This window comes from Pseudophryne corroboree, chromosome 6, assembly GCF_028390025.1.
Source record: "Pseudophryne corroboree isolate aPseCor3 chromosome 6, aPseCor3.hap2, whole genome shotgun sequence".
Classification (NCBI taxonomy): Eukaryota; Metazoa; Chordata; class Amphibia; order Anura; family Myobatrachidae; genus Pseudophryne; species Pseudophryne corroboree.
The window spans coordinates 743,867,264-743,893,053 of record NC_086449.1 but is presented as its reverse complement, the minus strand read 5'-3'; the positions used below and the strand labels follow the sequence as shown (position 1 = coordinate 743,893,053).

General features: G+C 42.9%; 1 long non-coding RNA gene and 1 pseudogene across 1 annotated transcript; both read left to right on the top strand.

The window, feature by feature from the left end:
• The first annotated feature begins 697 nt into the window (after positions 1–697).
• Positions 698–21,663, top strand: LOC134935650 (uncharacterized). The gene is made up of 2 exons (XR_010180309.1): positions 698–746; positions 21,092–21,663. It is a non-coding gene; the product is annotated as an uncharacterized LOC134935650 (long non-coding RNA).
• On the top strand, positions 13,360–13,478 carry LOC134938757 (5S ribosomal RNA; annotated as a pseudogene).
• Positions 21,664–25,790: the final 4,127 nt, after the last annotated feature.

The window sequence follows — 25,790 nt, the reverse complement described above, 5'->3', positions numbered from 1 at the left end:
AAAACACGCAAGATCCCTTTAGCTCTGAACCTACTCAGCTCTTGCGATCATTTCAGCCTATTCGTGTCCGGATTTGACGTCATACACCCGCGCAGCAAACGCCCAGCCACTCCTGCGTTTTTTCAGACACGCCTGCGTTTTTGCAAACACTCCCTGAAAACGGTCAGTTGACACCCAGAAACGCCCCCTTCCTGTCAATCTTCTAGCGGCCGCCAGTGCGAAGAAAAACTTTGCAAGAACCTGAGCACAACCACAAAGGGCTTTGTACCCGTACGTCGCACGTGCGCATTGCGGGGCATACGCATGCACAGAAATGCCGTTTTTTCACCTGATCGCTGCGCTGCGAAAATCAGCAACAAGCGATCAACTTGGAATGACCCCCTCTACTTGACTCAACCACAAAATTCAGGTGTGTTCGGTTTTCAGCAAAACTGAACAGCTCATCTGTAAAATAAAGTATTTAAAATGAAAAACAAAACATTCAGACACACACAAACATTATATTATATGAAAATATAGCTAATGTTGGTTTGGGATTTATTTTTTTGCTTACATTGATAAACTTTTTTATGTTTTGGGAACATAATTATCATATACATACAGCAAGTATTTGCCAGTTCAGTGTTTATATCCAAACATCTTTTCTGCATGAATCTTTGTTTGACTACAAAGTAAGCACGTATTTTTTTTTTCCCATGTAGAGGCAACATCGAGGATAGAATGAATGAGATCACATCTAATTTTAGGTAAACAATGTTATTCTTGACACAGTGGCAGATCGGAGTACAGATAAATACATTTTGTAACTGGAGCTTCCTGCTGTATCCTCTTATACATTATCTGTCATACGCGGTAGAGGGGATTGGAGATTATTACTGTACTGCAGTGAGATGCATCTAAAATAAGACTAGGAAATACATTTACTTGTGAACCCTCGGATTAGAAAAGGCAGCAATCGGATATGTTTCAGCTATGTAATTGCCAGACTAACAACAGGTACCGCTGCTATTAGGTCTTGACCATGGGGGTCATTCCGAGTTGTTCGCTCGTTGCCGATTTTCGCTATGCTGCGATTTGCTGCTAATTGCGCATGCGCAAGGCACGCAGGGCGCATGCGCTTAGTTATTTAACTAAAAACTTAGCAGATTTGCTGTGGATCCTGCGGCGCTTTTCAGTTGCTCTGCTGATCGATGAATGATTGACAGGAAAGGGGCGTTTCTGGGTGGTAACTGAGCGTTTTCCGGGAGTGTGCTAAAAAACGCAGGCGTGTCAGGGAAAAACGCGGGAGTGTCTGGAGAAACGGGGGAGTTGCTGGCCAAACGCAGAGCGTGTTTGTGACGTCAAACCAGGAACTAAACGGACTGAGCTGATCCATACTTGCCGACTTCTGGGCTGCTCTCTCCGGGAGAGAGCAGCCGGTCGGCTCATCAGGGCAGGCAGGAAGTGAGGTGACGTCCAGAGGGGGGCGGCCCAGAGGCAGAACGGGGCAGGCCAGAGGCGGAACGGGGGCGTGGCTGATTAATCGCGACATGTAAGCCACGCCCCCGCTGTGTAATGCCGCTATTCTCGGCATTATACAGCAGGGGGCGTGGCTATGATGACGCGATTCAACAAGAATCGCGTCTTCGCCTGCTCGGACCGCCCACTTTACTCGCTAAGTGGGCGGCCGGGCAGGGGGTGACCGCTGAAATCGGGAGACTTGTCTGCCCTTCCGGGGGGCCGGGAGGGTCACCCGATTTTCGGGAGCCTCCCGCCCATTCCGGGAGGGTAGGCAAGTATGAGCTGATCGCAATCTGTGAGTAGGTTTGGAGCTACTCAGAAACTGCAAAGAATTATTTAGTAGCAGTTCTGCTAATCTTTTGTTCGCTATTCTGCTAAGCTAAGATACACTCCCAGAGGGCGGCGGCCTAGCGTGTGCAATGCTGCTAAAAGCAGCTAGCGAGCGAACAACTCGGAATGAGGGCCCATGAACGCTGTGTTACCTTATGGTCTTGGGATGGGCTGTTGCAATGTTCAGCTGCACTCACTCCTGCAAATTACAGTGCAGCAATATCACAGATTGTGCCGTGCACCTCTGTGTTGTCAGCTATCATTTATGTAATACATTAATCAAAATGAATGGTTGCTATAGGCAACATCTCCATTTTCCCTTTTAGACACTTTAGTAAATTTGCCCAGAAGACTGCAAATAAAGTGTTATAGGTTTAAAAAAAACAAAAACAAAGAAAGAACAGCACTAACTGAGGGGTTCCTAGACACATTTGCATCCTTCTAAGCTACAGAATTGTATTAACTGAGTGTTGGGTGTACTGGACAACTGGAAACCCCTGTAAAGGCACCCCTCTTCTTCCTCACAATGATCATAGAGCCATGGCACCATAGTACTATCTGCATGTTTTCCCTATTTCACTGGTACTCATCCCTTACGCAACGTCCATTTTTCACTGTCTCTATTACCCATTTTACATCTCCAATGCCGGATCCCACCCGGGAATTGGAGACGGGTCCTTCCCAGGTGGGATCTGGCATTGGAGACTCTCCTACCCCTTTCGCTGGCTTCCAGACCCGGCAATATGCCGGGTCGGTTGCCATAGGCGGGGGTGGAGGCAGCGCTGGGAGATGAGCTCATCTTCATGCCATCTCTCCCTATCTAGTAGACGGGTCGACCCGGGGACCCGTTTATGCAGCCACTGACCCGGTATTCAACCCGGGAATAACACCGCTTAAAACCCAGGTTGAAGTACCGGGTCAGGCGACCTGGGAAATCGGACTTGGCGCTTTCACACCGCACACTGACCCGTGTCGACCCGGCAATTGAGATGGGCTGTTGCAATGTTCAGCTGCACTCACTCCTGCAAATTACAGTGCAACAATATAAAAAAAAAACTTTGCCATTTGTCACCTTACAAGATCCGCAAAAGTTTGCTTTTGGCCACTAATAGACATGTGGGGGATACAGCCGTGGTATTTTACCATAAGCTAATTGAAGCAGTGGGTCTATTCAATTAGTCCTGAAATAGTTCCGAAGGCAGCCCTCAAGCTGTAGTTAACAAAGATTTTTTTGGGAACCTCAACAGGCTCAAAAAGAAATATATGTTAAAAAAACTGTTTTCAGGTGCCACTGCCGTGTTAATCCATAGGTCCAGGAATTTATATCGGATTCTATGGGCTAATGCTTGTTAACACAGAAATTTGCCGGCCAAGTAAAAGTGTATCTAATTGAATAGCCCTAGGTGTTAATTTATTTCCAAATTTATCAATGAAATACTTGTATCCTAGTGCTGCCATAAAAAAAAAATGCTGATACCATGATTCAAGAAAGTTTGGGAGACACTGTCTTATTACCGCACAACCACCAGAGTAAGTTTTATACTGTGGAAATGCGCGTTAAGTGGGAGTGCGCATACCTGCAGCAAGTGAAATTACAGTGTGGTATGCATAATTAATGCTTTACCATGGCTAATTGAATTCCTCCTTTAGATCTTACACAAGAGGTGAATTTGGACACTGAACCCATTCCTGCTGCCACGGTTATGGTTCAAAGGGTCATCCTAGTTAAGGTTGATAGTCAGATGGTCGACATGGACATGGTTGACATGGGAAAAAGGTTGACAGTGAAATGGTTGACACAGGAACAGGTCGATACATGAAAAGGTCAACATGACATTTTTGGTGTAGTTTTTTGCGTAACATGAGCAGGAACCCCAATTAGTGTAGCGTGTCCCCTTGCATGGCTCACTTCGCTCTCCATGTTGCAGGCTACTATTCCCAATTGTAGTCCACGTGATTGGTAAAGTATGAAAAAGTAAAAAATCAATTTAAAAAAAAGCAATGTCGATCATTTAATTTGTCAGCCTGTCCAAGGTTGATCATTTTAATGTGTCGACTTTTTTTCCCTATGTGGACAATGTCAATGCCGACCAATAGAGGTCAACCTATTGACTGTCGACCTAATCCATGTTGACCTACCATCTGGATACCGCTGCCACAAGGAGGTACAAACTTTGCGACCTGGAGGCATACATCTTTTCACTGCTTTATTTGTATACTGTTTGTGGTGCCAAAATGTAATGTGGAAGATGTGCAATCATGACCCGGAAATCGGACGTGTGCTAGAATATCTTTAATGAGAAACACATTGCAGTTGAAAGATAACAATGTCTAATTCACTGACTAGAAGAGCAGAAGTTACACTGACCTAAAGAACAGAACGTCAATGATGTGTATCTTTCCTGGGTGTAATCTATGACTGGTCCTGTACCCCTACTGCAGATCTGCCACATTCTTGCTACACAGTGTAGTGCACAAGTTCACCAGAAATGTGTTCATCACATGGAATAAAAATAGAAACTCATGTAATAGGTTGCCAAACATTTTCTTAAAATGTTTCCAGATTTTGATTACAGATAGTAACAAACTTTTCTCATTAATGCTTATTAAGCAACTGAAACTTTGTACAAATCAATGGTATATCTGCAGTCCTGTCTCCTCAGCTTTCAGCTTCCTCTCTTGAGCTGGGTACACAGTGGAGCGATATTGGCCCGATATGTAATTTCCTGCCGAATTGGAACGACATATCGGCTTACATAACGGCCTTTCGAAACCTGGGCCCCACTGGTTTCTGGCAGTTCTGAGCTGATGGCACTGCTGGACAACTTCCGATTTCAAAGGGACATAAGCATGATGTGTCTTTTATCTAATGCAAGTTTCCTTGGCCAACCACTGTATCTACTGTCCTTAACGTTGCCTGTTTCTTTGTGCTTCAGTTCTGAGAAATACAGGCAGGTACTTATCCATCATGCAATATTATCAGGGAGGTGTCTGATTGGCTCCAAATTTATTCTGCAGCAGGACAACGACCCCAAAGATACAGCTAATGTCATTAAGAACTATCTTCAGCGTACAGAAGAACAAGGAGTCCTACAAGTGATGATACAGTATGGCCCCCACAAAGCCCTGATCTCAACATCGAGTCTGTCTGGGATTCCATGAAGAGATTGAAGGATTTGAGCAAGCCTACATCTACAGAAGATCTGTGGTTAGTTCTCCAAGATGTTTGGAACAACCTCCCTGCCGAGTTCCTTCAAAAACTGTGTGCAAGTGTACCTAGAAGAATCAATTCTGTTTTAAAGGCAAAGGGTGGTCACCCCAAATATTTTTTTTTTTTAGATTTCTCTTCTGTTCATTCACTTTGCATTTTGTTATTTGATAAAAATAAACTATAAACACTTCTGTTTTTGAAAGCATTATCACTTTGCAGCATTTTTTCACACCTGCCTAAAACTTTTGCACAGTACCCTATATGTAAAGTTTACTTACTTTCTTTTAATGTGTTAGCGCCCTCTGGTTTTCTTTAAGTCTATGTATTTTTGATCCTTACTACCAGGGTATCCACTGAGAAGTGCATCTTCAACACTGATGTGTTGCACAGGATAGCGGCATATTTGGTTTATAAATATCTATATACTGTATATCTAAAAGTGAAAATGTGTATATTTGTTCTTAACAGGCTCCTACATGGCTTGATGGATTGGACCAAACTTGGTACACATACCCTTCATTATCCAATTTAAAATACTGGCGGGGTTTCAACTAAAAAAATCCACCCCTTTTGGGGCAAGGGCCATATATCTGATATTTATCAAATTCATTGGTCTGTTTTGTTTGTTTGTCTGTCAGGTTATACATTAGGACACCCCTGCACCGATTAGGATGAAACCAACACGAGGTGGTTAAGTTGGATCTTGGCCAGGTTTTAGTTGGGTTAGGGTCCTTGTCAGATTACGGCGGAATGTGCCGGGCAGAACTTTGACACAGGGAGCCTGTTCTGGACCTTCCACTGAATGGATTTGGATGAAAACTTTAATGAACTGTAATAACTGACTGAAATAAAAAATACTGCGCACCCAAAAGCCTTGAAATAGCAACATTTATAACAGAAGGAAAACTTTATACCCATCTTGCAATAGAAAAGTGATTATAAAACTGAACAGAAAGGAAAGGTGCGGATCAGGGCTAGTGGTGGCACCGCCAAAACAAAAACAACACTGGGCAGCCACTTCATGGGTGTGTACTGGGTTTTGGACATACCAGCTTTGATTTTTAAATGTGGTTGTGCAATTCCAGATAGATAACACCACACTGTACATCATGAACTGCACTATTCAAATGTTAATGAGAATGACATTATCAGTAAATTTTATGGTGTATTATGTGTGGGAAAAAACATGCCTGAGGCATCAGTGAGGATACAATAGACACATAGGGGGTGATCAAATTGTTTATTATGGCCGCACTAATTAGGGGGCATTATGCGGTTAAACCCAGTCTGTTTGAGCAGACGTGAGCGGAAATAAAACCCATGTGAATATTGCCCTGTGATCTCCTGTCACTCTAGATATGAGATAGGGCACAAAATTTTATTTACTTGCCCCAAAAAGGTTGAAGGGGAGATGGAATAATCCTCTTTTTCCTCATGGCATGTCCAGAGTCTCAGGTTGCCCCACTCCTAAACATATTCTCTTTTCTTATCACAAGGGCTTAAGAAATACTTTACTTCCATTTTCGGCCCACCAATTTTCATTTCTTGGTGATAGGGAAGCAAAGATATTATATACTGTACTAAACAAGTGATGAGACACATGCCAATCCTGTTGCTCAGTCCAGAAGCTGAGTCTAGCCCCAATTTTATTAGCCAATGTGGATAGATCCGACAGATCACCTGCTAACCAGATTTACAGACATACCCAACAATGTTCCAAATATTTAGCTGTCATCATCTTGCATATTTGGGGGACAATTTGCTGACAATGATACTGACATTGGTGGATGTGTGGCCAGCAAAAATGTGTCCCATACATGTTCATGTACAGAAACACAAAAAATTATTTCAGTACATTTATTTCAATACTATTATGGAGGCACGGTCTACACAATGACATTCGTTTTTTTGTCTGTAGTAGTCTACACACATGCTCGTAAAATGAAGTCATTCAGCACAACCCTGGCAAGATTTGTGGTAACTTTTCCCGTATTGGCCCTGATTCATGTTTGAATGGAATTGTACAGCCACAAGGAAGCGACTGTAATTCCGTCTAATTAAAATTCAGATGCAGCTGGAGGTGTCTGTAGGAGATAGTTGCCTCCTGTTAGCATTAGCGAGGGTGTCGTACGGTATGCCGGCGCTCGGGCTCCCGGCGACCAGCATACCGGCGCCGGGAGCCCGACCGCCAGCATACCGACAGCGTGGCGAGCGCAAAGGAGCCCCTTGCGGGCTCTCTGCGCTTGCAACGCTGTGGGCACGGTGGCGCGCTACGCACGCCACACTATTTTATTCTCCCTCCAGGGGGGTCGTGGACCCCCACGAAGGAGAATAGTTGTCGGTATGCCGGGTGTCGGGATTCCGGCACCGGTATACTGTGCGCCGGTATCCCAACATTCGGCATACAGAAGACCACCCATTAGCGAGGATCCGAGTGCAGCATCTAAGGGAGCAAACTCAGATCACCATCACGACCGTCGGTTGCGATGACTGATGGTTACAGGCATCGTTCAGACTGTGTAAGCTTCAGTTTATTCAAGCTGGCTGCAGGATCCAGACAACCTGGTCCAGGAAGTATGCGTCTGACGACTCAGGCCCTGGATCCATCACGCATTCAAAACGGGAGTGACATGCCTCCATTTTGAAGTACGATGCTGGGTGCCAACCCCGCTCCTCCCCCCAAACGCAGCAGCATGTCAGTCATGCTGTGGCTGACGAGCGAGCAACATCGCAAGACCCATTCAGCATATGTGCAGTATGGGTCTTGCACCTGCATAGACCCCCAAACATCGTTTTTATACGCAAACCATAGGGTTTACATTCAAATAAGAATCAGTCCACATGTACCGTCAACCATGTGCACAGATCACCAAACAGTGAAAATCTGTACCCAATCTGGCCACGTGGAAACCTGAAGTCTAAGCTAAATTGATAGGTTCCACAAACAGTGTGAAGGAGTACTTTCAGCCAAAGTTGGTAAATCTGTAAAAGACCATAAGCCTTGGCCCCAAGTCAAGAATGGTATTTTTGTTTTCCCCTGCCCCAAATTTTAGCTAGACTTACAACTCCCTAATTTTGTGGGGTTATAGCTTACTGATATGGTTGTTTTTCTGGCCCTTAGACAAATCCCTGAATTATATGCAATGGAAATGGGATCTCCAACGCACATTTACACCTAAACAATAGGAAACAATTCCTCTCACCTCTTTCCGAATGTCCTCTTGTACCAACCATACTGAACTGCATATAAAACTTTTGTTTTAGTCTATTTGACCCCTACCAAACACCATAGATTGTGGCCCAAATGCTCTAAATTTTGTTTGAGTCCATGCCATCATGAAGGCATACTTCTACATATTTTGGGATTGCCCCATCCTATGTCCTTTCTGGGTAGAGGTGTATGACCTTATAGAAGACGTATCAAATATATATTTCTCTCCAGACCCTACATTAGCCCTGCTTGACTGGTATCCTCTTACACTTACAGTCCCTAAAGCTGATTGTTATGAACCTGGACATATCTTCATTTCAGCCAGGGTGACCATTGGCCGACGCTGGAAATCCATTGCCACCATTGACTGACACTGGAAACTAGAGATGTCCCATAATCCATGGCCTCCTCCCAGGGGCGGATTGGTGTGCCGGGACGCCGGACTGGATTCCGTTTGGCCGGTCCGGTGTCCCCTCATTGGCTGGCCATCACCCCCTATACAGGCCGCCGCCAGCCGCAGCCGCGATCGCGGCAGCGTTAACTGAAGCTTCTGCGCATGTGCACCAGTTGTGTGACAGTCAGTAAGTGAGCTTGCTATGGCGGTTTGCAGGCTTCCGTGCATTGGCCAATTCACTAACTAAACCCCCATCATTTATTTATTGATGTTGTGAGGATGTGAGCTTGCTATGGTGATTGCTGCATTTTATGTTTGTATATATTTAAGTAGGTGGCCATGGGCTACATGCACCCCACCCTATGAGTGGTGAGTGCATACATTGCTCCCCGCTTCTGGGGTGGCAAGTGCTGTGGTTTTATATTTGTTTTTATATATATATATATATATATAAATATATATATATATATATATATATATATATTATAGGCAATTTGTTAGTGGCGGCACTCACCAGACTTAGACTTATACACACAAATAAAGACACTGCACTACAACCAGCACAGTACTAACATTTAGGAGTTTAATCCTTCATCAGAGTACTCTGATGAAGGATTAAATTGCGAAACGTTACTACTGTGCTGGTGGTAGTGCAGTGTCTTTATTTGTATGTATAAGTCCAATAAGTGCCGCCTCTAACAAATTGCCTGTCTTACTTCTTTAGGATGGCACCGGGTCCGTTGTAATGTCTATCAGGAGTGCCGGGCTCTGCTGCAGTTATATATATGTATAAGTGTATAATGTGCTTTACCTGGTGCAATGTGTATAACGTGCTCTACCTGGCGCATAGTGTATAACATGCTGTACCTGTTGCAATGTGTATAATGTGCTCTGCCTGGTGCAATGTGTATAATGTGCTCTACCTGGCGCATAGTGTATAACATGCTGTACCTGTTGCAATGTGTATAATGTGCTCTGCCTGGTGCAATGTGTATAATGTGCTTTAGCTGGTGCAATGTGTAGACGTGCTCTTTCTGGCGCAATATGTATAACATGCTCTACCTGGCACAGTGTGTATAGGAGGTTCTACCTGGTGCAATGTGTATAAGCGGCACTACTGTGTGGTGTAATATGAATTGCCACTATTATGTGGCCACGCCCCTTCCCAATGAAGCCATGCCCCTAAAACTTTGCTACGTGCCCATCCAATACCTGCATATAATCAGGCCTTCTGAACAGTTATCTTGCCCACTTAACAGACTCCACCCCCTCAACAGACAACACCCCTATTAGGGCTGCTTCCATAAATTTCCCAGGCTGGTTTTTGATCCCAATCCGCCCCTGCCTCGCCTCTCCCTTTTTGAAGTGTTTTTCCTTGCATACATATGTATTGGAGGGTAAAGGTTCTCCTCACAAGGACTTGGCACAAATTGTCCCGCTCCATCATTCATCCTGAATGAAACTCTGGAAGTTATTACTCTTTACCTTTCTACGTCTCGCCTCATAATCTATTTTCTAAAATGGGCTAAGTGTTCTTATTCCAATTTATTTGTTTCATATATACTTTAACCGGTTGTATGTTAACAGGCATTACTGTATGTCCTGTCTTTTCCCTTCCCTTACCTCTTTTCCCATGCCCATTAACCTTTTTATATTTTTCTGTACCACCGTATTGTATCTAATGATATCACAAATAAAAATGTATTACAGGTATTGAAGAAAAAAATAATGGTACTCTGGAGAACATTTCCACCATTAGTCCCACCATTCCATAAGTCTCCTAGCACTCAATGAATGCCCTGTCAACTGGTTTCCCTGTTATTACCTCCCTTTCTCTAGCTAACTAGAAGCCTATATGCAGTCTTGCCAATGACAATGAGGATGGAGCCATACACAGATGGGCAGGGAGTACCGACATTTGTGCTGGTGGTAGACTTCATGGCCTTTAGACGCCTACCCTTGTCTTCCCAACAAGCCAAAAACTTTGGCTCTTTTACAATCAATCTCCGGTTACATAGGACATCTGGCATTCATTAAGGACAATTAACAATTTAAAGGCCCAAGAATTAATAATGTAATTACTAATTACATAAAATTGTATACTCTTGAGTTTGCCTCTAGAACAACTCACCATTCTCCACTATCCCAAATGCCTTACATAATACAGTATACCTGTCACCTTAGGCTTAGATCAGAATTTCCTAACTGTAGTCGTCACCCCCCCCCCCCACAACAGCTAATGTTTTCAGGATTCCTTTATTTCTGCCCAGGTGACTTAAAGAGCATACGCACGGCGCGTTGTAACCTTTCAAAAACGTTAGTGCAAATGGCACCATGTTTACACAGCTTGCGATACCGATGAGCACTCCCGTGGGGTCGTATCGCAAAAAAAGATAGATTGTGCAGGCAAGTCAATCTTGACTTTATTGTGTACAATTTAGTACATAGTATAGTCAAACGTGGCACTTAGTCAAAATCTCACATAGTTAAAATCTCAAGTAAAGATAGTCAATATCGGTGGTTCAGGGCTCTGCAGAGTTCAGAGGAAATGGCAAAGTCAAAATCGGAGATAGTCAATATCGCCCCGTGTGTATGCACCTTTAGCCTACTTGGCTGGGACAGCAATTATCCTCCCTGTTTCTGCAGTCAGAAATCCTTAAAACATGAGCTGTTGCAGGTGCATGAGGACTGGAATTAAGAAACACCAACTAAAAGGCCCCATACATTAGCAACGTATTGTCGTAATTCAGCGATCCCCAGATGCCGTGGTTGTCGGATCGATGAAATCCAACATGTTGGATTTCACAGATTTGCAGATCACGATCAAAGTATGATCATGATTAGCACATCGATAAGTTTTTACATGGAGAATTTCGACAATCTCCGATGGATCCTCGATGGCCGCTGGTCGGCATTTTTGGCTGGTGGATCGGCATTTCCAATCTGTTTGGAGGATTGGGCAATCAGTCAATCAGGCATTAGGTGTAGGGGGATCCCCAACTGGACACACACACACACACACATATATATATATATATATATACAAACAGAAAGTTCAGCACTCACCATAGCAAGCTCACTTATCCTCACAACATGCATTGGCCAATTCACTAACTAAACCCCCAGCATTTATTTATTGATGTTGTGAGGATAAGTGAGCTTGCTATGGTGAGTGCTGAACTTTCTGTTTGTATATATTTGGGTTGGTGGCCATGGGCTGCATGCACCCCACCCTTTGAGTGGTGAGTGCAGATATTGCACCCCGCTTCTGGGGTGGCGAGTGCTGTGGTTTTCTATATTTGTTTGTATATTATGGGGGTTAATCTTTGGTTAACTCTTATTAACCGTGGTCACAGGCCTTTTCATGCACCCCTGTGTAATCTCACTTGTTCTAAACCTGTGTCAGCTGCTCCTTAGTAATTTATCAGCCAGTGTCAGGTGACTAGTGTACCTTTAAAAGCCATAAGATGCATGGCAGATACACATTAAACCTAGTGGGCATGTGTGCAGTATATTGTGTGTGATACAGTTGCCAGGTTTTAATTTTTGAGACTTTGTGATAGTGTAGGACCTGCATGAAGGTGGGGTACCTTGGCGAGCGGTATGCAGGCTTCCGTGCATTGGCCAATTCACTAACTAAACCCCCATCATTTATTTATTGATGTTGTGAGTATAAGTGAGCTTGCTATGGTGAGTGCTGAACTTTCTGTTTGTATATATATTTGGGTTGGTGGCCATGGACTGCATGCACCCCACCCTATGAGTGGTGAGTGCAGATATTGCACCCCGCTTCTGGGGTGGCGAGTGCTGTGGTTTTCTAGATTTGTTTGTGTGTATGTATATATATATATACACACACACACACACACACACACACACACACACACACACATCGAACTCCAGGTTAGAAAGGAACCCATGGCCCCAGAGCTGAGGCTGCATAGCTAAGCACTGTGTTGACCATATATGCTAAACTGGGTTGCCTCTTGATGCATCGGAACTAAGATTGATTCCTGGCTGCGGTGTCAGGCGGTAGCCCACCATTTTCACAGTCCCCCAGGAAATGGTCCCATTCGGAACACCCTGCCCCCAAATGCTGCAATGACACCCGCCCCCAAGGCACTTTTATAGAAGTTGCTGCAACTGCATTAGCTGTGTGGTCTTACAAGGGGCCAGCAAACAGGCTTATTCTCTGAGGGTGTCGCGGTCCATGAAGACGCATTTCGCCCATTGTCCGGGCTTTGTCACTTCCGGATACCCTTGTCATGCAGTGTGGGCTTGAAAAAGGGAGCGCGCACCAATGGACGCGCGTGTGTGACTGCATTACCAAGTAACGTGATAGCCAATGGAAGCAGTCCTATGCCGACTTTGTGCATGAATATAGACTACGGAGTCTTGGAGATTCAATGTCCATAGTGTCTTTGTTGCTAAGCTACGGGGCTGGGTAGTGCATGTAATATACAGAGAACATTGTGGATTTGCTTTGAATCTGTGTACTTTATTTTCCTCCTCATAACGGACTCTCATCTCTGAGACTCCTTGTCTAATAGAGACAGCAGATCCGCTTCAATACTTTTTTCTACTTTTTTATATATACATTTTTTCTCTTGCCACTATCTTTTCTGGTTAACTTAATAATATTATCCATATTCGGCACTTTCTTCGCTGCAAGGTGGACTCTCATTAGAGATCCTGGTGTCGGCACTGGATAATTACTACTATCATACCACACTGCTAACGCCCAATACCATCTGATCTTGGAAGCTAAACAGTGGTGGGCTTGGTTAGTACCTGGATAGGAGACTTCCTGAGAATACTAAGTGTTGTAGAATTCGGAACATCGCTTGACTCTGTGCCTAAAAGGGGTTCACATGTAGCGATGTGTGCTTAAGTTCTAAACAATCTGTCTAGATTGCTTAGAAAAGAAGCACACATCTCTTCATGTGTATGCCCCATAGCGATGCGTGGCCCCGCGAGTCGCTATCGCTGACTCTAGATTGGCCTGCTTACAGGCACAATCTAGTTAGATCGCTCACTTCACCTACCCCACCTCCCCCCCTTCGCTCAGCACACATCACGCTGTGTGCTGAGCGGAAGGAGAGACGTGTGGGGAGCGGCCTGTGCTAGAACGCTCAGCACACATCAGTACATGTGTACCCCCGTTAACACTAACAGCAGATCCCCTTCTAGAACTTCCTTCAACTTTTGCTTCCATTCTGAGTGTCTGAGGGGATGATTCAGACCTGATTGCTGGGCTGCAATGTTTGCTGTCCTGCATTCGGATAGTCGCAAGTGTGCAATCCCATGTGTACGCAGAGCTGCAAAAATCCACTTTGTGAAGTCTCTGCGCAGCCCAGGACTTACTCCTACAGTGTGATGTGAAAAGGCTGATCGGGGGTCGGAGCTGATGCCAGACACCCTACCTGAAAACTCTTGGGCACGCCTGCATTTTTCTGTATACTCCCTGTAAACGCTCAGTTGCAACCCACAAACGGTCTCTTCCTTTCAATAACTTTGTGAATGCCCGTGCATTTTTTCGCACCATCGCTGACCGACGATGCCTGTTGTTCTTGTCCGACGTGCGTGCACATTGCGGTGCATATGCATGCGCAGTTAGGACCTGATCGCCTGCTGTACGAAAACGAACAACAGCGATCAGGTCTGAATCACCCCCTGAATCCATAAGCATATAGAACACATCTCTCTTTTTGCTCATGATTATGAGATCAATCCTAGGATCCTCCTAGTAGGACCAATCTGGAGATGGGACTATAGAAAGGATTGATTAAAGACACCATGCCCAAAAAAAGAAGCTAGTGTGATCAATTCATTCTAATGAGGCTTTCCTCCACCTCCACAATTACAAATCCACACAGAGCAGAAAAAATCAATATCACCAGCGCTGAAGTAATAATCTAATGGTCTTCTTCAATGTTAATCTCTTGTTCCCTTACACATACACCAATGTTGCTCGTTGAAAACAGAGAAATAGATACATAGTGTAGCTCATTAAAAATATTTAATAACACCACACAAATAAACCTAATGTAAAAATGAACATGAATCAAATAAAACAAATAGGCATTTAGCATCAATCAAGGAATCCTATATAGACCGAACGGGTGGCAAATTACCAGTGTAGGCAGAAATGGCAACGGACAGTACTTATAGAGCAGGTTTAAAGAAAGGGCTCCCACTGGCCTGCAACCGCTGTTGCGTCTTTGTGTTCTCCACCCGACGGAGTATAGGAATCAGCTTGTTGGCATCAACATCCACGCGTTCCGACCCTTGCTCGGGTCTTTCTCAAGATGAGCCTTTAGATGAGAATGCCTCTCCAAACAAAGTACGCTACTTAAATCTCCCTCCTTCGTCGACGATTGGTCCCCGCGCCTGGATCTCTATACAGCAAGGCAAACTACAAGTCCCGTGATCCCTTGCGCTGGGACCATATCCGGTTCCTTGTTGTCTTTAGTGTCCCAGTACTATAGAAACTCCAATAGCAGCACTATATTTACGTCCTTATGTGGCTGAAGTAAAGTCTGTTTAAAAAACATGATTCATAATAAAAAAGGGGCATTAATGCGACATTATATGGCAACATAAAATATTCAAGACCATCTTTTCAAATCCATTTTTTCAAATAATGTAATAAAGTACAACCCACTGTCGCTATTAAAGGTACAGGAAGCATTTTATTTCAAAGTCAGAATTGAGGCCGCCAGGAATTAAAGTACCTAATTCATATATTCTTTTCATTTCCGCTCTTGCTAATTGATTGGGTATATCTCTTTTCCTCCAATGTCCTTTAACCCACTGGATGCCCAAAAATTGTTTAATAGCACTTGTTGTGCAATTGTGTACCAATTTAAAATGGTTTGACAGGGCATGATATTCTACTCCTTTCCGAATATTCCTGAAATGCTCACCAATTCTGACTTTGAGTGGTCTAGATTTCCTTCCTATATAAAATAAACCACATGTACACTCCACTGCATACATGGCACTTTTTGTGTAGCATGTTATAAATTCTTTAATTTCCCATTTTTTATTATTTACTATGACCTCACTGATTTTACCAGTACTTTTTACAGCTGTTTCTTTACATCTGGAACAAGAATCACATCGATAGAATCCTTTCGATGTGATCCTCGTTGTTGGTTTAATTACCGGTAGTGCACTTCTTACTAGATTTGTACCGATATTTGGGGCCCGTCTATATATAAATTTGGGCTTCTCTGGAAGTAACGATTCAATAACCGGATCTTTTTGTAGAATATTCCAATGTTGGTTAATAGATTTTTCTACAAATCTGCGGTGCATATTAAATGTAGTAAGGAAAGCCCTTTCGTGAGTATTCAGCTTTGGAATTTTCGCTTTACGTCCTCGCGGTATTAGAAGCTGTTCCCTTGGGACCTGATCAACTTTCTCTATGGCCTTTTTAATCTCACTCTGATCATAAACTGAAGCTAAAAAATTTGACACATTTGTTCTGATTGTGTTTTATACACATCTTCTTGTGTACAGTTACATTTCAGTTCTTTCAGCTGTCCTCCTGGTATTGACCCCAACCAGTTGGGGTGGTGGCAACTATCTGTCCTAATGTAACTCAACGAATCTTTAGGTTTTGTGTATGTTTTGGTATTTAGAGTACCCTCTTCTACATAAATTTTTACATCCAAAAAAATTCACCATTTCTTTGCTTTTCGTAAAAGTGAACTTTATGTTGGATGAATTTATGTTCAAATATGTGCAAAACTCTTCCAGGGAGGACTCCTCTTCCACCATATAAATAGCACATCATCTATGTACCGTGTCCAGGACACCAGGACCGCTCCTAGGAGGTGGTCATTACAAATGTAGGAATCCTCCCACTGCTCCATAAAGATGTTAGCGTAACTAGGAGTGAACCTGGTGCCCATCGCGGTTCCCATTTTTTGCACATAGAATTCAACTCCAAACATTAAGTAATTATTAGTCAGGATTAGAGATGAGCGGGTTCGGTTTGTTGAGATCCGAACACCCCCCCCCCCCCCCCCGAACTTCACCTATTTTACACAGGTCCGAGGCAGCCTCGGATCTTCCCGCCTTGCTCAGTTAACCCGAACGCGGCCGAATGTCGTGATCCCGCTGTCGGATTCTCGCGAGATTCGTATTCTATATAAAGAGCCGCGCGTCGCCGCCATTTTCACTTGTGCATTGGAGATTGAACGGAGAGGACGTGGCTGCGTTCTCTCCCTGAAAGGCTCCGTAATCTGTGCTCAGTGTGCTGCAAATATCTGTGCTCAGTGTGCTGCAAATATCTGTGCTCAGTGTGCTGAAAATATCTATGTTCTCTGCCTGAAAACGCTCCATATCTGTGCTCAGTGTGCTGCAAATATCTGTGCTCAGTGTGCTTTATTGTGGGGACTGGGGACCACCAGTATATTATTATACTTATAGTAGTACAGTACAGTAGGCCATTGCTGTATCTTGCAGCTGTGTCACTGCAAGTATCCATTCCATATCTATGCTGCATTTTTGTGAGCAGTATATATAGTATTACAGTGCAGCATTTTGGTGACCCAACAGTATATAGTTGTGTACAGTAGGCCATTGCTGTATCTTGCAGCTCTGTGTTACTGCAAGTATCCATTCCATATCTGTGCTGCATTTTTGTGAGCAGTATATATAGTATTACAGTGCAGCATTTTGGTGACCCAACAGTATATAGTTGTATACAGTAGGCCATTGCTGATTATTGCAGCTCTGTGTCACTGCAAGTATCCATTCCATATCTGTGCTGCATTTTTGTGAGCAGCATATATAGTATTACAGTGCAGCATTTTGGTGACCCAACAGTATATAGTTGTATACAGTAGGCTATTGCTGATTCTTGCAGCTCTGTGTCACTGCAAGTATCCATTCCATATCTGTGCTGCATTTTTGTGAGCAGCATATATAGTATTACAGTGCAGCATTTTGGTGACCCAACAGTATATAGTTGTGTACAGTAGGCCATTGCTGTATCTTGCAGCTGTGTCACTGCAAGTATTCATTCCATATCTGTCCTGCATTATTGTGAGCAGTATATAGTAGCACAGTGCAGCATTTTGGTGACCAGCAGTATACATATATAGTACAGTACAGTACAGTAGGCCATTGCTGTATCTTGCAGCTCTGTGTCACTTCTAGTATCCTGATCAGTGCTCAATATCTGCTGCATTGTTGTGACCGGTATGTATACTGTACTGTGCGACGTGTGTTATACACCTGGTGATTATACATCCTGTAATCTGTACTGAGCGATGTGTGAGATACACCTGGGGATTATACACCCTATATACTGTACTGTGTGATGTGTGAGATACACCTGGGGATTATACACCCTATATTATTATTATTATTATCCTTTATTTATATGGCACCACAAGGGTTCTGCAGTGCCCAATTACGGAGTACATAAATAATAAAACAGGAAAACAGCAACTTACAGTTGATGACAGTATAGGACTAGAACAGGGTAAATACACATAGTTACATCAGCAGATGACACTGGAATAATATCAGGTGGCAGAAGACTGCTGGATGTGGTACAGTTGAAGATTATTAAAGTAAGACAAAGGATAAGCACATAAGGGAAGAGGGCCCTGCTTGTGAGAGCTAACAATCTAAAGCGGAGGGGTAGACAGACATGGGTGACACAGATGGGGTACATAGAGAACGTGGAACAGAGGGTTAGGATGAGATTTGGCTGGGTTTGGTGAAGTGGACCCCCAGAAGGCACAAGTCAATACTTCACATTGCAACATTTTACTGGGCTATGCAGGAGAAAATTAAAAATAGGGGGGAAAATTTTTTTTTTATAACTTCTACCGCTTTCAAAAAGGTCAATGGAAGCTGAAATAATAGACAACTACCTCATGAAAGCCAGATACAGTATACCGAACAGTACTTAGCAGAGTTAGGAATGAGTGCTTATGAAATACAGTAACATTTTGTCATAGTATTTCAGAAACTGCATGGCTGGTCTCTTGCACTCTTTTGCTCTAATACACCACCTGCTTTAGGATTTATATTCAAAAACATTATGTCTCCATAATCCCAAAAACGCCAGTCTTCTTGGAAAGTGGTTTGTTTCTTTGTAAGGGAAAGAGAACAAACGTTCTCAAACAACAGTTTCTCAATTTCTTTTTCCTCTGGGAAGGGATTGTGTATTCGCAGGAATATCTGAGCATTTCTGTAATCAGAAAGCAGCGACTTTCTACAAATGTTTACGAATAATTCCAGTGATTTTGTCATTTTCTTCTAGTGATTTGGACCAATAATACCATTGATTAGAACGAATAATTCCAGTGATTTTGTCATTTTTTTCCAGTGATTTGGACCAATAATACCATTGATTAGAACGAATAATTCCAGTGATTTTGTCATTTTCTTCCAGTGATTTGGATCAATAATACCATTGATTAGAATGAATGATTTCTGTGATATTGAGGTGTTTGTGTCGCTTAGCTTAGCCGTCCAGCGACCACAGTGCACCTCTTTTTCTCTTTTCTTTGCATCATGTGCTGTTTGGGGCCAATTTTTTGAAGTGCCATCCTGTCTGACACTGCAGTGCCACTCCTAGATGGGCCAGGTGTTTGTGCCGCCCTCTTGGGTCGCTTTGCTTAGTCATCCAGCGACCTCGGTGCAAATTTTAGGACTAAAAATAGTATTGTGAGGTGTTCAGAATAGACTGGAAATGAGTGGAAATTGTGGTTATTGAGGTTAATAATACTAAAGGATCAAAATTATCCCCAAATTCTATTATTTAAAAAAACACCCAAATCCAAAACACACCCGAATCAGACCAAAAAATTTCAGGGAGGTTTTTCCAAAATCGAATCCAAAACACGGCCGCGGAACCGAATCCAAAACCAAAACACAAAACCCGAAAAATTTCCGGTGCACATCTCTAGTCAGGATGAACAGGACAGCCTCTGTAATAAAAGCCTGCAATCCTTGATTTAAACTGCTACGTTTAAGATATTCAGAGACTGCCTTTACTCCTTCCTGATGGTTTATAATGGTGTAGAGTGACCGAACGTCAACGTCACCATGGTATGACCCTCGTGCCACTCAATAGTTTTAATTAGATTGAGGAGACCTGTGGTGTCCTTTAAATGTGACTTATTAGAATGGACCAAGGGCTGTAGGTAAAAATCAATTAATTCAGAGAAATTAGATGTGACAGAATGAATGCCTGATACTATTGGCCTGCCTGGTGGGTTGCATGGGTCCTCATGTATCTTTGGCAAGATATATAGCACCGGGATGTCCGGTTCATTGATAAGGAGGAACTTTTTTCTCGTTCCTCCAGGACATCCAAAGTGCCATATGTAAGGGAACAAGTGCATGTGTAAGGGAGCAAGAGATAAACATTGAAGAAGGATACCGCAGTGTCTCAACACACAGACCATTTTATTGTTACTTCAGTGCTGGTGATATTGATTTTTTTCTGCTCTGTGTGGACAAGCAGGAGATGGACCTAGCGTGGGGTCTTATGTGACAATTTAACATAATTTTGATTTAACATATTTTTATTGTTGTTTTGTATGCACCATACTCATTGCAAGTGCCCATCATTACCTTTGGAATTGTTGTCACATGGACTCCTTCTGATTTATTCAGTTTTGGATTAATACACTGTTTTATCCTAAGTTATATCCATACGTGAAAATCAATAAAAGTTACATTTTAAATACTATTTTCTATTGAATATTAATACTCCAAAAGGTGCGCCAAAAAAGAGTCTTGTTTTTCTCCTGTTTTGTTCAGCTAACAAGCTCTCATAAATGGATGCATATTAAGGGACTATTTAAAAGCACCCGGCTAGGTGCAGAATCAGAATAACTGGTTTTAACTTCTGCATATTAATATTGGAAACTATCTAACAAAACAGCAACTTTTTAATTACTAATTGCTGACTGCTACAATTTATAATAACCAGCACTGACTGCTTGCTACTGTTATCAGCTGCACTAACCAATTAAGGCTATCACTGCGCTAGATGGTGCCGACTGAAGACACAGCATCATCTGTTGTTTAGTGATCACCTGATATAAGGACTGCAAGTTCCATGTTTATATTATAGCAACTTAACAGCAACTCGTAGCAGGCCCAGTCTGTTTTCCAATTGTATAATTGATATATAATTGCTTAGAAAATGTAAACCAATATGCTGATGTACTAATAATATTGTTAAAGTGATTTTAGATTGATATATATATTTTTTAATAAATATAAATCATACACTGTGATTGGACAGCGCTTCCTTCCCACCAATTTGTTTCTTTCTGAGTTGTTCTTTTTTCAGGGTCAGCTCCTCAATACTAAGGGAGTAGCAGTCCTATACCAGTATTTTATTAGTTTATTAAAGAGGAATAGTGAGATACTAACAGCACCATTCTTCTGTTTGCTCCTTCAGATACCTGGTAACACACCGCTCACAGCAGGACAAGACTTAATATGGCACTGACATGGATGTCAGAAGTCTATAATGCTGTTTGCAATTACATATGTGAGCTCAGATATTGCTCGTCTCATGGCACAATGCATAAATAAACTAGAAGAGGAGAAGAAAATCTTACTGGAAGAGAAGAAGATCTGGTGGAAAAGAAAAAGAACTTACTGTAGGAAAATGATTGTGTATTGATGCAGGTGGAGTCCTGTGGGACTCACTGTCGGCAGCACTGCTTCTATGAAGATCAAGAGATCACCGGGGGCAATGTAATAGGATGTGAGAATCAGAAAGTGAGAGATTTTTACGAGAGTTCTCCTGGGTTTTTTTAAATGACAATCATGTACATTACTAAATCAAACTGGTTTACCATGTAAATGATTGCCACTTTAAAAACCCCCACAAAATCTCATACTTTCTGATTCTCACACCCTATTACATTCGCCCCCTAGACTCATTTCGCCACCATCTGGTATCTGTCTTCTATTGAGTACTCTTTTGTTGGTAATTACTTTAAATAAACATCTGTAATCACCCAACCACACAGTCTGTTGTCTCTATTCAGTTCTGTAAATGTGTAGTAAGAAAATGTATCTTACGTCTTGGTAACTATAGAAATATGATAATTATTAGTCATATGAAAAAACTATATTGTTATCAGGAAAAACAATTCCATTGTCAGAGATAAATAGCCAAAATATTTAAAGTAAGTAACACATGGTGGTATTTTAAGGTATAATAACATAGAACAATATCTTACAGTTGTGCTAACCTGAATAATCGGTTCTCAGATGATGGCATCAATTTAGCTCCTGTATCAGAGCATCAATAAGATCGTCATTCACCTAATCAGATGTATCACTAAGAGAAAGTCTCCTAATTAATGTAACCAGCGGAAGTACAGATGCGTCCACGTCACATGTGCGTCCGCATCGCGATTGCAGCTAGCGTACACACCCATGCAATCCTATTGAAGGCAGGTGCATAGGCAGTGCACGGGCAGCTAATTGTGGGAAACGACCCACAATTGCTGGGTCTAGGGGCTAACGACAAGTACGCATCTGTAATCAGCACTTATAAATAGTATCATTAGTTCTTGAGCACAGTTTTGCTTCCTATATCTGAGCACTTATATCTTAGCTGAACTCAATATCCACCGATTTGAATATATCATTTGGAGAAAAATCGCCTATATAAACGTGACGTGGTTAGTGAGCTTGTCAATTTACTGCAATATTTTGGAAATTATCAGTCCCTGATTTTAAATGATATGCTTGGGTGTGTTTCTGTCTATTTAAGCCAGAACCTAAACCCATTGAAGAAGCGTAAATTGTATTTAAAATCTGTGTTATATTCTGAGCCCAATAATGCAGAACAATGCTCATATTTTATTGAGAGTCAGTGTAGGGACTCCCCAAAGGGGAAGGCAGTGACGTGGCTGGTGAGCTTGACAATTTATTGCAATATTTTGGAGATTAACATTCCCCGATTCTAATGGGCCCTACACACTTGCCGATATGTGGGGCCGATATGAACAATCTCATTCAGTAATAAACGAGAAATTGTTCATATGCCTGCAAGCCAACATGGACAATATCGTTCATATTAGCATGCAGGGCTATGGGACCGATAGACATCATGGAGTGAAGAAACTTTACTCCCCATGCCACCCCCGCCCACTGCCGGGTCGGCCGTATCGATCATCGAGCACCTCGGTGGCAAATCGTTAAATGTGTATGGGCTATAAATGGAATACAGTTTGGAATTTAATTAGGTGATTGCTGTGTATGTATGAGATATCTATCTATACGTATACACACACACACTGTTATAAACTAGTAGCTACAAGTATCCAGCATCAATTACAGATACACCCGTGCATTGACGCACACATTAGGTAGCACAGGTGGGATGCGGTTATGTTACTGGCATTCAGGATCCCGGTGGTCAGCATATGCCGACGCCGGGATCTCAAACACTAAAAATGCCTACAATCGGAATGCCAACCCACAGGGTCTATTCCCATTTGTGGGTGTCCACTACACCCATAGAGTTGGAATAGAACCTGTGCCGTGCACCGTGAGCAATCCGCACATGAGGCCTGTACATGCACCACATTGTGAAATCTGTAACAGAATACCTGACATTATGTGTGGCTGGCTAGATTTTTGTATTATATACTTAAATTGCAACACAGAAAAGGTCATTTACAAGAGGGCAAATTTATTTATTTATTTATGGTCATTTACATTCTAAATGGCACACCTGAAGAGAACTTAATGTTTCCAGTCACCAATACTTAAGGGAGCTGACTGCCCAAATGGGGCTTTAATAAGCAAGCACCTGCAACTGTGCTTATTCGTAATAGAAGGTCGGGTCCCTACAGTCAGTGCCAGATTAAGGTCCACATGGGCCTGGAGCTGAAATTGAAAAAGGGCCTATTTTTTGCCGCCGCAGGGTAAAAACGATGTGGGGGTGTGACTAGTGATGTGGTGGATGTGGTTGATTTTTTGAGGGTGTCCAGGAGGGGCCACATTGCACACCCTGCACTCATTGTTTTTAATACTAGGAATTCGACTTGTCGAAAAGCACGTGGATCGGCGGAATAGCTGCTGATCCGCATGCTTGTGTTGAAAACGGGGCCAAAACCGACAGGTTTCGGCCCCCTTTTCGACCATCTCAATTTGGGCAGACGGGGGACAGCAGCGCCGAAGGATGTATCACAGCCGCCGCTCACAGCAGCGTCCACCCGGCTCCAGCAAGCGAGGTCTCGCTTGCTGGAGCCGGGTGGACGCTGCCGTGAGCGGTGGCTGTGATATGGGAGCAGAGACGGGGGAGAGCCACAGGCAGACGGGGGAGAGCAGCGCTACAGCAGCGGCAGAGTAGCCGGAGGATATGTCACAGCCGCCGCTCACAGCAGCGTCCACCCGGCTCCAGCAAGCAAGGTCTTGCTTGCTGGAGCCGGGTGGACGCTGCCATGAGCGGCGGCTGTGACATATCCTCCGGCTACGCTGCCGCTGCTGTAGCGCTGCTCTCCCCTGTCTGCCCGCGGCACTCCCCCGTCTCTGCTCCCGCATCTCAATTCGACTTTTTAAAAAGTCGAATTGAGATTGCATTGAATAGCTAAGGTCGGATCCATTTCGACAAATGAATGCCAGAATGGATCCGACTTCAATTGAATATACTCCTAATTCAGCAAGCGGCACTAGCAGCAGTAGGACTAATCAGTTAAATAAATGGGTCATCATCCCATCCTTATAGCAACGTTTATATATACAAGAGATGAGAGGTTCTATTGTGACACAGTTTTTCATGTCATATTCGGATCTGAAAACTAGTCAAAATATCATATTTCATGGACATTTTGGATTTCCAGATTTTTTTTATCTTTGGAAAGATTGTGTTTTGCTTCGTTTTCAGATCTGATTCTGCAGAGAAAAACTGAGTCAAAACCGAATTGCTTATCTCTAATACAAGCATGGAGAAGCAATTCCTTATGCACATGTTATGAGAGTGTCACTGAAGTGTTTGGGAAATTACTTAGACGCTTCATTACTAACATTGGAGGCCATAGTCTGCCAGAGGTTCTGCACCAAGCATGGGCTGCTGCAGGTTTTGATGACTGCGTTGTAAGACACACCAAGTGGTTTTATAATGTCTATAGAAGCTCAAAGTGGACTTGCATATTCAGACACATAGCTGTACACCAGGGTCATACCAATATTAACATAAAGTCGTACACATGGACGTGCCTGAGTCCAACTCAGAATCAGGCCCAATTTGTCGGTTATATATATTTTTTAATGGTGCCAAAATGTATAAAGCAAATTGAGAGGACTTTCTGTATGTTATTTTCTGGGGCTATACACAGAAAACCTTTTTTTTTTTTTGGGGGGGGGGTGGGGGGGTGGTATAAAACTCTGCAGGCAGCACACTCGGTTTGCTTTCCCGCCGACCACCCCCCTCTAAAAAAAAATTAAAATACAAAAAAATTAAAAACAGTATTTTCTATACACATCAGTTTTATATATCCAGGCAATGCTGCTTTCACATCGCAAAACCTGCTTTTGAAATGGTATTTGAAACGGTTCTTAAAACGGGTCTGAGCAGTTAAACCCCTTTCACATCTCATGTTGTAACCAGTAAATTACCATTTCATTCCCGTTTTGGTACCTTTCACACTGAACCCGTTTCACCCATAGAAAACAGTGGATGTCATTATAAATGGACTTTTCTGGCCCACACATTATTATTAATCACTAATTAATTCATTATTAATAATTTGGATAGTCGTACGATGGAACCCAGCAGCTTGAAGCATATCTATTTTTATTAGATGGGATTAGGTACTTGGTTTGTCTTTTTTGGAGGCACAAGTATTATTTATATATTTTTTAAAATTATTATTATTTTTTTTAGATGGAATGGTTAAATACAGGAAAAAAATGGCGTGGGGTCCCCCCTCCAAAGCATAACCAGCCTCGAGCTCTTCGAGCTGGTCCTGGTTCTAAAAATGCGGGGAAAAAATTGACAGGGGATCCCCCGTATTTTTAAAACCAGCACCGGGCTCTGCGCCTGGTGCTGGTGCAAAAAATACGGGGGACAAAACGAGTAGGGGTCCCCCGTATTTTTCACACCAGCATCGGGCTCCACTAGCTGGACAGAT